The sequence below is a fragment of the Vicugna pacos genome, chromosome 9, assembly GCF_048564905.1.
Source record: "Vicugna pacos chromosome 9, VicPac4, whole genome shotgun sequence".
In the NCBI taxonomy this organism is placed as follows: Eukaryota; Metazoa; Chordata; class Mammalia; order Artiodactyla; family Camelidae; genus Vicugna; species Vicugna pacos.
In genome coordinates this window covers 75,557,465-75,567,788 of record NC_132995.1, presented here as the reverse complement: position 1 = coordinate 75,567,788, position 10,324 = coordinate 75,557,465, and the positions used below count along the sequence as shown (strand labels likewise).

Genomic DNA, 10,324 nt, shown 5'->3' with positions numbered 1-10,324 from the left:
GAGTTTTGGAAGCTGGCTATGCTATAAAATGGTCCTGAGCAATGTATACCTGAAACTTACATAATAGAAAAAAAATCATTTAAGAAAATGAATTGACACAGACTAGGAGAAGATATTTTCAAATCATACTTGGTAAAGGACTTATATCTAGATTACATAAAGAATTCTTAGAACTCAAATGTAAGACAGCTCCATTTTTTAATGAGCAAAAATTTAAATACACATTTCAGCAAAGAAGATACTCAAGTGGCTTAGCATATGAAAAGGTGCATCACAAATCATTAGGGAAATGAAACCAAAATTAGATACCAGTTCCCATCCACTAGGGTGACTATAACAAAGACAAAGATAGTGCTGGTGAAGATGTGGAGAAACTGGAGCCCTAAATGGTGGGAATGTAAAATGATGCAGCCACTTTGGAAAGTGGTCTGGCAGTTTCTTAAAAAGTTAAATATAAGCTTACCATATGACCCAGCAATTCCATGCAGTATTCCATCCTAAGAGAAATGAAAACAGTTCACAAAGACTTGTAGACAAATGTTCATAGCATTAATCATACTAGTGAAAAAGTGGAAGCAATCCAAATGACCATCCACTGGTAAATGGGTATACAAAAAATCCATATAGAGGCCACCTCTCACTCCCTCATCTTCAGAGACGGCCCACACCCTATGGAGTGTGTACCTACTTTTACTCTAATTTGAGCACCCAACCCCCACACTTCCTGGCCTTTCTCTTGCCTTTTCAAACAGCCTACACTCTATACAGTATGTATCTCTCTAACTAAATCTACCCTTACTCAAAAAAAAAAAAATCCATCCAGCAGAATCCTGATGTATGCTACTCCATGGATGAACCTCAGAATCTTCATGCTAAGTTCTTAAAAGAAGTCTGACACAAATAAAACCATGTAAGTTATGGTTCCACTTTTAATAAAATGTCAGAGAAGGAAAATATCTAAGACAGATACTAGATGGGAGGTTACATGGGCCTGGGGTAGGAGTGGGGATTGTCTGCAAATGGCCACAGGGATCTCTCTGGGGTGATGAAAACATTCTACAACAAACTGATTTTTGCACAACTTTTGTAAACTTTAAAAATAAAAATGATTGATTTGTGCACTTAAAACAGGTGAATGTTATGTGTATAAATTACACCTTGATAAAGCTGGTAGAACTCATAGATTATGTCCATACAACCCAAAGCAATATATAGATTCAGTGCCACTTCTATGAAAATTCCAGTGGCATTTTTCATAGAAATAGAACAAATATTCCTACAATTTGTATGGAAACACAAAAGAACCCAAATAGCCAAATCAATCTTGAAAAAGAAGAATAAAGACAAAGGCTTTATGCACCCTGATTTTTAACTACATTATAAAGCTATAGTATTCAAAACAGTATGGTACTGGCACAAAAACAGACAAATAGCACAATGAAACAATAGAAAGCTCAGCTATAATCCCACATACGTATATGGTCAATTAATTTACAACAAAGGAACCAAGAATATACACTGGGGAAAGGACTGTGTCTTGAGTAAATGGTGTTGGGAAAACTGGACAGCTACATGCAGAAGAATGAAGCTGCACCACTGTCTTACACCTTACACAAAAATTAACTCAGAATGGATAAAGGCTTGAACATTAAGACCTGAAACCATGCAACTCTTAGAAGAAAACATAGGCAGTAAGCTCCTTCACATCAGTCTTAGCAATGATTTTTTGGATTTGACAAATCAATAAACTAAAAAGGAACTATGTCAAACTAAAAAGCTGCTACACAGCAAAGGAAACCATCAACAAAGTGAAAAGGCAACCTGCTGAATGGGAGACAATATTTGCAAGGCATGTATCTGATAAGGGGTCAGTATCCAAAATACATAAAGAAGTCACAACTCAAAGGCAAAAAAAAAAAAGTCATATTTAAATGGGCAGAGGGTGAAGAGACTTTTACAAAGAAGACCTACAGATGACCAGTGGACATGAAAAGCTGCTCATCACTGCTAATCGGGAAAATAAAATTCAAAACCCACAATGAAATACCACCTCATACCTGTTAGAATGGCTGCTACCAGAAAGACAAGAAGTAACAAGTACTGGCAAGAATGTGGAGAAAAGGGAACCCTGGAGGGCTGCTGGTGGGAGTGTAAGTTGGTACAGCCACTATAAAAACAGTATGGAGGTTCCTCGAGAAATCAAAAATAGAACTACTGTATGATCCAACAAATCCACTTCTGGGTATTTATCCAAAAAACGAAAACACTAAAAGATATATTCATCTCTCTATTCATTGCAGCATTGTTTATAATCACTAAGATAGAGAAACAGCATAAGTGCTTAAAGATGAATGAATGGATAAAAAAGATGTGGTATATATACAATGAAATATTACCCAACCATAAAAAAGAAAATCTTGCCTCTTGCAACAATATGGATGGAACTTGTGAACATTATGCTAAGTGAAATAAGTCAGAGAAAGACAAATACCATGTAATCTCACTTATAAGTGGAATCTTTTTTTTTTTTAAAGCTCATGGATGGAACTTATTTAAAAATAAGCCCATAGTTATAGAAAACTGATTGGTGGTTGCCAGAGGCAGGATGTTGGGGGACGGGTGAAATGGGTGAAGGGGGTCAAAAGGTTCAAACTTCCAGTTATAAAATAAGTCATGGAGATGTAATGTACAGCATGGTGACTATAGATAATAATACTATATTGCATATTTGAAAGTTGCTCAGAGTAGATCCTTCAAAGTTCTCATTACAAAAAAAAAAGTATGTATGGTAATGGATGTTAACTGTATACACACAGAGGGTCATGTTACACACCCGAAACTAATATAATTTTAAATGTCAATTATACCTCATATACTACAGTTATATGCCAACAAATTGGACAAACTAGAAGAAATGGACAATCTTTTTTAACATAATAGCTTTCATTTTTTTCTTTTTCTGAGAGGTTTTTAAACCACTGTATCAAATAAAAAATTTATTAAAGCTACATTTTTAGATACCTTTAATTTTTTTAAATTGAAGTATAGTTGATTTACAATATTGTGTCAGTTTCTGGTATACAGCATAGTGATTAAGTTATGCATACGTATTCTTTTTCATATTCTTTTTCATTATAGATTATGACAAGATTTTAATATAGACAGTTCCCTGTGCTGTATATTAGGGTTGTAAGACACTGACAAAGGAAACACAGTACAAATGGATGGAAAGATGTCTCATGTGTGTGGATTGGAAGAAAATAGTTAAAATGCCCATACTACTGAAAGTAATCTGCAGATTTAATGCAGTCCCTATCAAGATACCCATGACATTTTCCACAGACTTAGAACAAGTAATCCTAAAATTTACATGGAACTGCAGAAGACCCCAAATAGCCCAAGTGCCTTGAGAAGGAAGAGCAAAGGGGGAAGGTGTCGCTCAGTGGCAGAGCATGTGCTTAGCACGCACGAGGTCCTGAGTGCAGTCCCTAGTACTGCTGTTAAAGTAAACAAACCAAATAACCCTAATTCCCCCTCAAAAAGATAAAAAATAAAAACAATAAAGCTAGAGGTATGCTCCCTGACTTCAGACTATACTACAAAGCTACAGTAATCAACACAGTATGGTACTGGCACAAAAACAAACAGATCAGTGGAACAGAATAGAAACCCCAAAAATAAACCCACACACTTATAGTCAAATAATCTACAGCAAAGGAGGCAAGAAAGTCTCTTCAATAAGTGGTGCTGAGAAAAACTGGGTAAGTACATATAAAAGAATGAAGTTAGAACATTTTCACACCATACAGAGATAAGCTCAATGTGGATTAAAGTCCTAAATGTAAGACCTGAAACCTTCCAGAAGAAATGGGCAGAACAGTCTGACATAAATAGTAGCAATATTTTTTTAGATCCATCTCAAGGTAAAGGAAACAAAAGCAAAAATAAGCAAATGGGACCTAATTAAAATTAAAAGCTTCTCCAGAGCAAAGGAAACAATCAACAAAATGAAAAGACCACCTACTGACAAATATGTTAGTGGTGTGTCAAAGGGGTACAGGAGCCAACCTGGAGGCCCCAGCGGTGGATGCTGGGACAGTTTCGCAACTAGAGAACAGTATGGTATTATGGTGGAAAGTATAAAATGTACATACTGATACAGAAGACTGAGAAATAAGTGAGGTGGACGAGGGAAGCCCACCTTACAGAACTCCAGGTGATACGGGCAGAGCCCTCCTGCACTGCCCAGAGGGGCCCGCGTGGAGTTGCTCTGATCCCATCGCGACTTAAAGGGGAGTTTCCGCGCTGCCCAGGCTTCTTGCTGTCCCGCAGACCAAAGAGGAGGACGTGCTCACATTCCTCGCAGCAGGAACCCACTTAGGTGGCACCAACCTTGACTTCCAAGAGGAACGTTTCATCCAGAAAAGGAAAAACGATGGCGTCTATCTCACAAACCTGAAGAGGACCTGGGAGAAGCTCCTGCTGGCAGCTCGTGCCACTGCCGTCGTGGGAAACTGGCTGACGTCCCTGTCGTCCTCCAGGGACCCCGACCGGCAGACTGCTGGCCTGTGCTGCCGCCCCGGAGCCACTCCTGTTTGCCTGGTGCTTCACGCCTGGAACCTTCGCTAACCAGATCCAGGCAGCCTTCTGGGAGAATCTCTGGCGGTTACTAACCCCAGGGCCGGCCATGAGCCTCTCAGAAGCATCCGTTAACCTGCCTACCAGCACTCTGTGTAACACGGGGTCTCCTCTTCGCTACGTGGACACTGTCATCCCCGTAGTAACGAGACTGCTGACCCAGTGGGTCTGATGTGGTGGACGCTGGTCCGGGAGGGTCTGTGAGTCTTCCGTGAACACCCGTGGGAGGTCATGTCCGATCTCTTCTGTAGAGACCCTGAAGAGACCGAAAGGAAGGAAAGCTGTGCTGAAAAGGCTGTGACCAAAGGGGAGTTGCCAAGTGAATGAACTGCGCCAGCTCCCGAGTTCACCGCTACTCAACCTGCGTCACCGGCTGGTGAGGCATCCAGCTGCCCTCGGTGCCTGTTTGGCCGTTCCCTGCGCACCACCGGAGCGCCCAGCCCGCCACTGAGGCTGGCCTGCGCCTCCCGCTGCTCAGGCCACTGAGCGGGTGGGAGCAACCACTGGGTGGCGTTAAGCTGTTCTTCCATAGGCTCTTGAACGGAAGACAGACAAGAGGCTGTCAGAAAGTAAGTACCAGTTTTGAAATAAGCAAGTGAGTAAGACTAGATGTAGATACTATCCCTCCCAGGAGACAGGAGTTCTTCCGCCCTTTGAGAGTGGATTAAACCTAGTGACCTGCTCCCGAAGAACAGAGCAGGGAAAGAAAACACCTTCCTCGAGTGATGACGTTCACGTCCCCAGTGACGCCACGTACACGTCACGTGCCCTGACGCGTCTGGTGAGACGGGCACTCCACCCCTGCGCTGTGCTGCCCCCGAGCCCGCGACCGCGGTCGAACCACGAGGAAACACAGATCCGCTGGAGGGACATTTCTGCAAGAAACTTGGCTGGTAACCCTCAAGACCGTCAAGTCATGAAAAAACAAGGGAAAACTGAAAATGCGACACAGACCAGGGGAGACGTGTAAACTAAATGCAGTGTGATTTCTTGGTCTGGATCGGAACAGAAAAGAGGACATTGATGGAAAAGCTAGTGAAGTCCAAGTACAGTCTGAAGTTTAGTTAGTAGTAATAAACCAGTGCAGCTGCTTGGTTTTAACAAATGCACCGTGGAAATGCAGAATGTAAACGACGGGGCATCGGGGTAGCGGTGCGCTGGAACTCTACTGTCTTCCCCACTTTCTCTAAATCTAAAATTATTTCAAAATAAAAAGCTTGTTTTTTTAAAGTACCAACTGGACATGAGAAGGGATGCAAAGACAAGAGAGTCGTTGCACTCAGAATGTTCGGCCTGCCTGGGAGAGAGGCACGCTGCGGTAAACGCCCTAAAGAGGGGCCTCCGCCTGGCTTGCCTGGGACAGTCCCTCGTTTATAACTGTCCGATCAGCGTTATTATTAATTACAAGTTCCCCCTTTTACTTCCAAAAGTATTCTGACTTGGACATTAAACTATACGGTCTTACTACCTAAAAGGCCCAGGGCATGCTGCGGTGGTCAGAGATGGGAAGAGACATCATGACGGCACGGGAGGACGGACGGGGAGTTAGGAAGTGGAGACAGACGTCGAAGGGACGGCAAGGGGAGGTGTGGCCTGGGCAAGGGCGGCTTCAGGAGGAAAGGCCCAGCAGCAGGTAAGCCCCAGGATGTGTTCTTTTCAAGACAGATACCTGAATTTGGAGGAAACTGTGAAGAAAGCAGCAAACAGGATTAAGGGGATGGGGTCCACTAGGACTTGGAGCAGGCTCAGCGGACCAGAACTCACTGGGGCAGCAGTGCACTTTCAAGCGCATGGGGGGAAAGTGGCTATAGCCCACCACACTGCAAACGAAAGCCTTATGAAGCCAACTTTTTTGAGAAAGATGCTTCTTCCCCTTATATGTCACTTCTTCCCCTCACTCTTCCTCTGCTTTCTGTAGGCCCTTGACGACACACTGAGCTCCAGCTCGCCCACGCCGACTCTCGGAGGTACTGTGAGACCCCTCCGAACGCTGACGCGGCCGTCTGCTCAGCTCTCAGCCTGCACAGAGCGAGGCAGCGGCTCCCCCGGGCCTTGACGTCGGACCCAGTCTGTGGTTCAGTCATGCGCTCGGCTGACTCAGAGCCTGCCCCGTCTGCCCTCCAAAACACCACTGCCTGGCCCCCGTGGGGCATTCTTCACTGTTCGAGTGCCGCCCTCATAAAGCGTAGCCCCTGGTTTTCTTATGAACTCCGAATTTCAAAGAACGGGAAGGAATATTTTACAAAAACCCTGCTGCTCTTTCAGGGAAGATGATCTGATTTCAGTAGTTTTTACTGTGAAAAGTAAACAGTGTGAACCAGTTTCACTTTCTTTTTAAATACTTCAGGAACTGGATCATATGCTGTTATATTCAGAGCATGATGACTCTCGTTAAAATCTTGTCCATTTGAGTAACTCCATTCCCCTGAGAGCCTCACTTAAAAAGCCACAGGCTTAATACACTTGGCAGAGCCTCTGTAAGATGCTATTTAGCGTCTTCAGCTGATGGTCATTTCCAAAAACCAGGTACTCTTCCTCTTCATTAGGGAACAGAGTCAATTCTCTAGAGATTTACCTAGCCTCAAGGAAAGTGATGTGAAGTTTGAAAATCTTTAACAGCCTCACATGACAAGCCGTGTTAGAAAAAGAAGAGACAGGATGTCCAGAAGCCCACATCTGCTGGGCTGGAGGTGTCGGGGGGAGCAGGGGTGACTTCCGTCTGAAACGTGCCCAGAAGGGCCTGTGTGAGGCGGGGCCAGTTCCTGGGACTCTTCGCATCACTGCACAACCTGGAGCTAAAAGGTACAGGGCGGTGTGTGTATGGAGAGACCCGGTGTGACTGCTGATGAAATATCCTGATGAAATGTGTTCTTCCTCCACAAAGCTCATTTTCTTTGGGAATTTGTGTGTCCTTTTCCAAATTAAACTAGCAAAATAGCAACGTTTGTAAAATCTCAGCCATCCAGCTCTGTTCTCTGAATTTTTAAGCCTTTGTATCACCTTCCTTCAGCAAAAACACCTGTGTTTCAGAAGGACCCGTGAAGGTGGCGCCGGACCACACAGCCTTTAGCTGGAAGCAGCAGCACCACGCCCTTCCCTCTGAATGAGCTGCCTCACCTCTGGGGGCCTGTGGAGAAAAGGCCACTCCAAGATGCTAGGGTTCAGTTTACTTCCCAGCACCTCTGCAGTCATAACCAAAGCAAAGGAGAATATTGCATGACTTCAGAAGAAAGCCAGCCACCTTGCAACATCTTCAGGAAATTCTGCACTCCCCTAGGGCTTGCAAAACTCCCTATGTCTTGCAGACCAAAGGCAAGATCTCAGTCACCTAGCTCTAGTTTGCATAATTAAAGAAACTGGAAGCTGGTTATTTTCTGGATGACCCTTGACCCAACCAAGCTCACAGGGCCTATGACAGAAATAAGATGGCAATAAAATGAAGTGTTGTAGCAGTGAAAGCTTTTATTATTTAGATGAGCAGGAAAAGCCAGGCCCCTGGATGCCCATCTGACCCTTGACCTACTAGGGTCGTAAAGCCAAGACAGCGTCCACTTAAGGTACTAGAATGTTATTTTTGAAGTTGGCACGCATACAGCAATATAATTTCGTGTCATAGTTTGTAAGACACTTCAGAGAAACAACGTACTAACATCTTCTGGAACGCCTTTCATCTCCATTTTTCATATGGACACAAAAGCCAATGATCTGTTGACCTGCTCCCTCCCACACCCTTACCTCTTTGTCTTTCTCCCATTGTCCTAGTAACACATTCTCCATCTTTGAGGGAAAAAATTAAAACACAGAATTTTAAAACCACATTCAGTATAGCCACACAGAGGAGGGAAACAGTCTACCTTCAAAGTCAACCGGCTCTGTCTCTCTTCCATACTGGGTATCCAGACAGATCTCCTTTGTACAAAGAGTCTTGCAACTAGGGGAGGAATCTGAAAATCGCTCACCGTAGAAAAGCACAAACAAGACAGAGGGGGTTTACCTGACGTGAGTCCAAGGCACTTTGGGCAGAGCAATTGCCAGGAACTAGGTCTTAAGCTCCTAGTCTACGGCAACAAAAAGCCCGATAAGCTTTGGAGAGAGGCAGGTGCCCAAAGCAGGACTCTCTCCACCCAAACCTCCTGGGATCAGGGCAGCCACCCTGTCTGGGTGAGCTAAACTGAGACTCCTCCACCCCCTCCCCGCTTCCGCTGCAGAACAAGGGTCACTGTCACCGGGAGAGCTGAACCTGTGGACGCGGTTTGGGTTTGAGTCACAACAATTTGGTTTTAAGGCCCAGCAATTTGTTTGAAGCCTCCGAGCTCAGTCACAGGTTGAAAGGTGGCGGGGCTGCCGCGCAGCCCGTGGCTTTCTAGAGTTTGGGGCAACAACTCAGCTGTGCTAGGAGTTTCTCAGGGAACGTCTCTAGGACGGAGGAGGCATGTTTACTATGTGGGAGAGGAAGCTATTACTGAAGACCTTCCTAACCCATGTCTCTAGGGCTCAACTCAATAAAACCAACACACCCATCACAACTTAGTTCTCCCTGTGGTTAAATCCTTAAACCTCTTGTGAAAAGGGACGCAGCAGGAAAGCCAGCTTGCTCATGTCGGCAAGAGAAGCAGAGGTATCTGCTACAGCAGTAGGGTTCTGGGCCACTTTGGGGGTGGGAAAAATAACTTAGCATTAATATGAGGATCTGAGAAGGTTTCTGGGTTAATTTCTTTATTAGGAAATTCGGGAATTTACTGGCTGGATAAATGCAGTCACACTCAGCCTTCATCTTGTTCATCCCCCTGGGCTGGGGGTGGACAGGCCCAACAAAGCAGCATGGAGACATTAGAATCTCCCCTGGAGCGTCTCCTCCCCCGACGCAGCCTGCACTCCTGGGGAGCATCTTAAAGTCTGCCCAGGGCTTCAGAGCCATGCACACTCATGCACTCATTCAACAAATATTTATTGAGCACTCACAATGGACCGGGCCTTCCCATCCGGGGCCACTCCCCGAACGTCTTCCACAATGTCCTGTGCAGTGTCTCCAGGAGGCATGTAGGACTGCACCCTGCTCGCTCCCTCACCCCCTACAGGAGCTGACAGCCTAGCCTGGGCTATGAAACCTTCAGTAAACCATGCACGTAGGAGGCAAAATGGGAAAAGCCTGGGATTTGTGGCCAGGCTGGCCCAGCTGGAATCCTAACATTGAGGCAACTGGCAATAACTAGCTGGTTATTTGGGCAGATGGTTAACTGCTCTGAGCTTCAGCTTATTTGAAAATGGAGAATAATAAGATACATTCCTTACAGGATTATTTATTTAATGAGACATAAAGACATAGAGACCACCAATGTTAGGTAAATACATAGAGGCCACCATTATCAGGTAAAAATTTCTAAAATTCAGCACAATTTTTATTTTTATTTTCATGCTAATACTTTGCAAAGCAATGCCTATACCTAATTATAACACTTAACACAGGACTTCTGGTGCACTGGGCATGGTTCCAAATATTTTACAGGGATTGAACTGTTCGCGCTAACAACCACCTTCTGAGGTGAGCACAATTATTACACCAATTTCCAATAAAAGATGTAACTGAGGCACAGAGAGGTTAAGTGACTTGCCAAGGTCACACAGCTAGTCGGTGACAGTATCCATCTTCAAATCATGTTCATATGCACATAGTTCGAAACTCAAA

General features: G+C 44.4%; 1 long non-coding RNA gene across 2 annotated transcripts; it reads left to right on the top strand.

The window, feature by feature from the left end:
• The first annotated feature begins 4,554 nt into the window (after positions 1–4,554).
• Positions 4,555–8,096, top strand: LOC140698309 (uncharacterized). Of its 2 annotated transcripts, none has more exons than XR_012076026.1 (2): positions 4,555–5,207; positions 6,557–8,096. It is a non-coding gene; the product is annotated as an uncharacterized lncRNA (long non-coding RNA). The 2 variants fall into 2 exon arrangements; XR_012076025.1 differs by having other exon boundaries at positions 4,555–6,271.
• Positions 8,097–10,324: the final 2,228 nt, after the last annotated feature.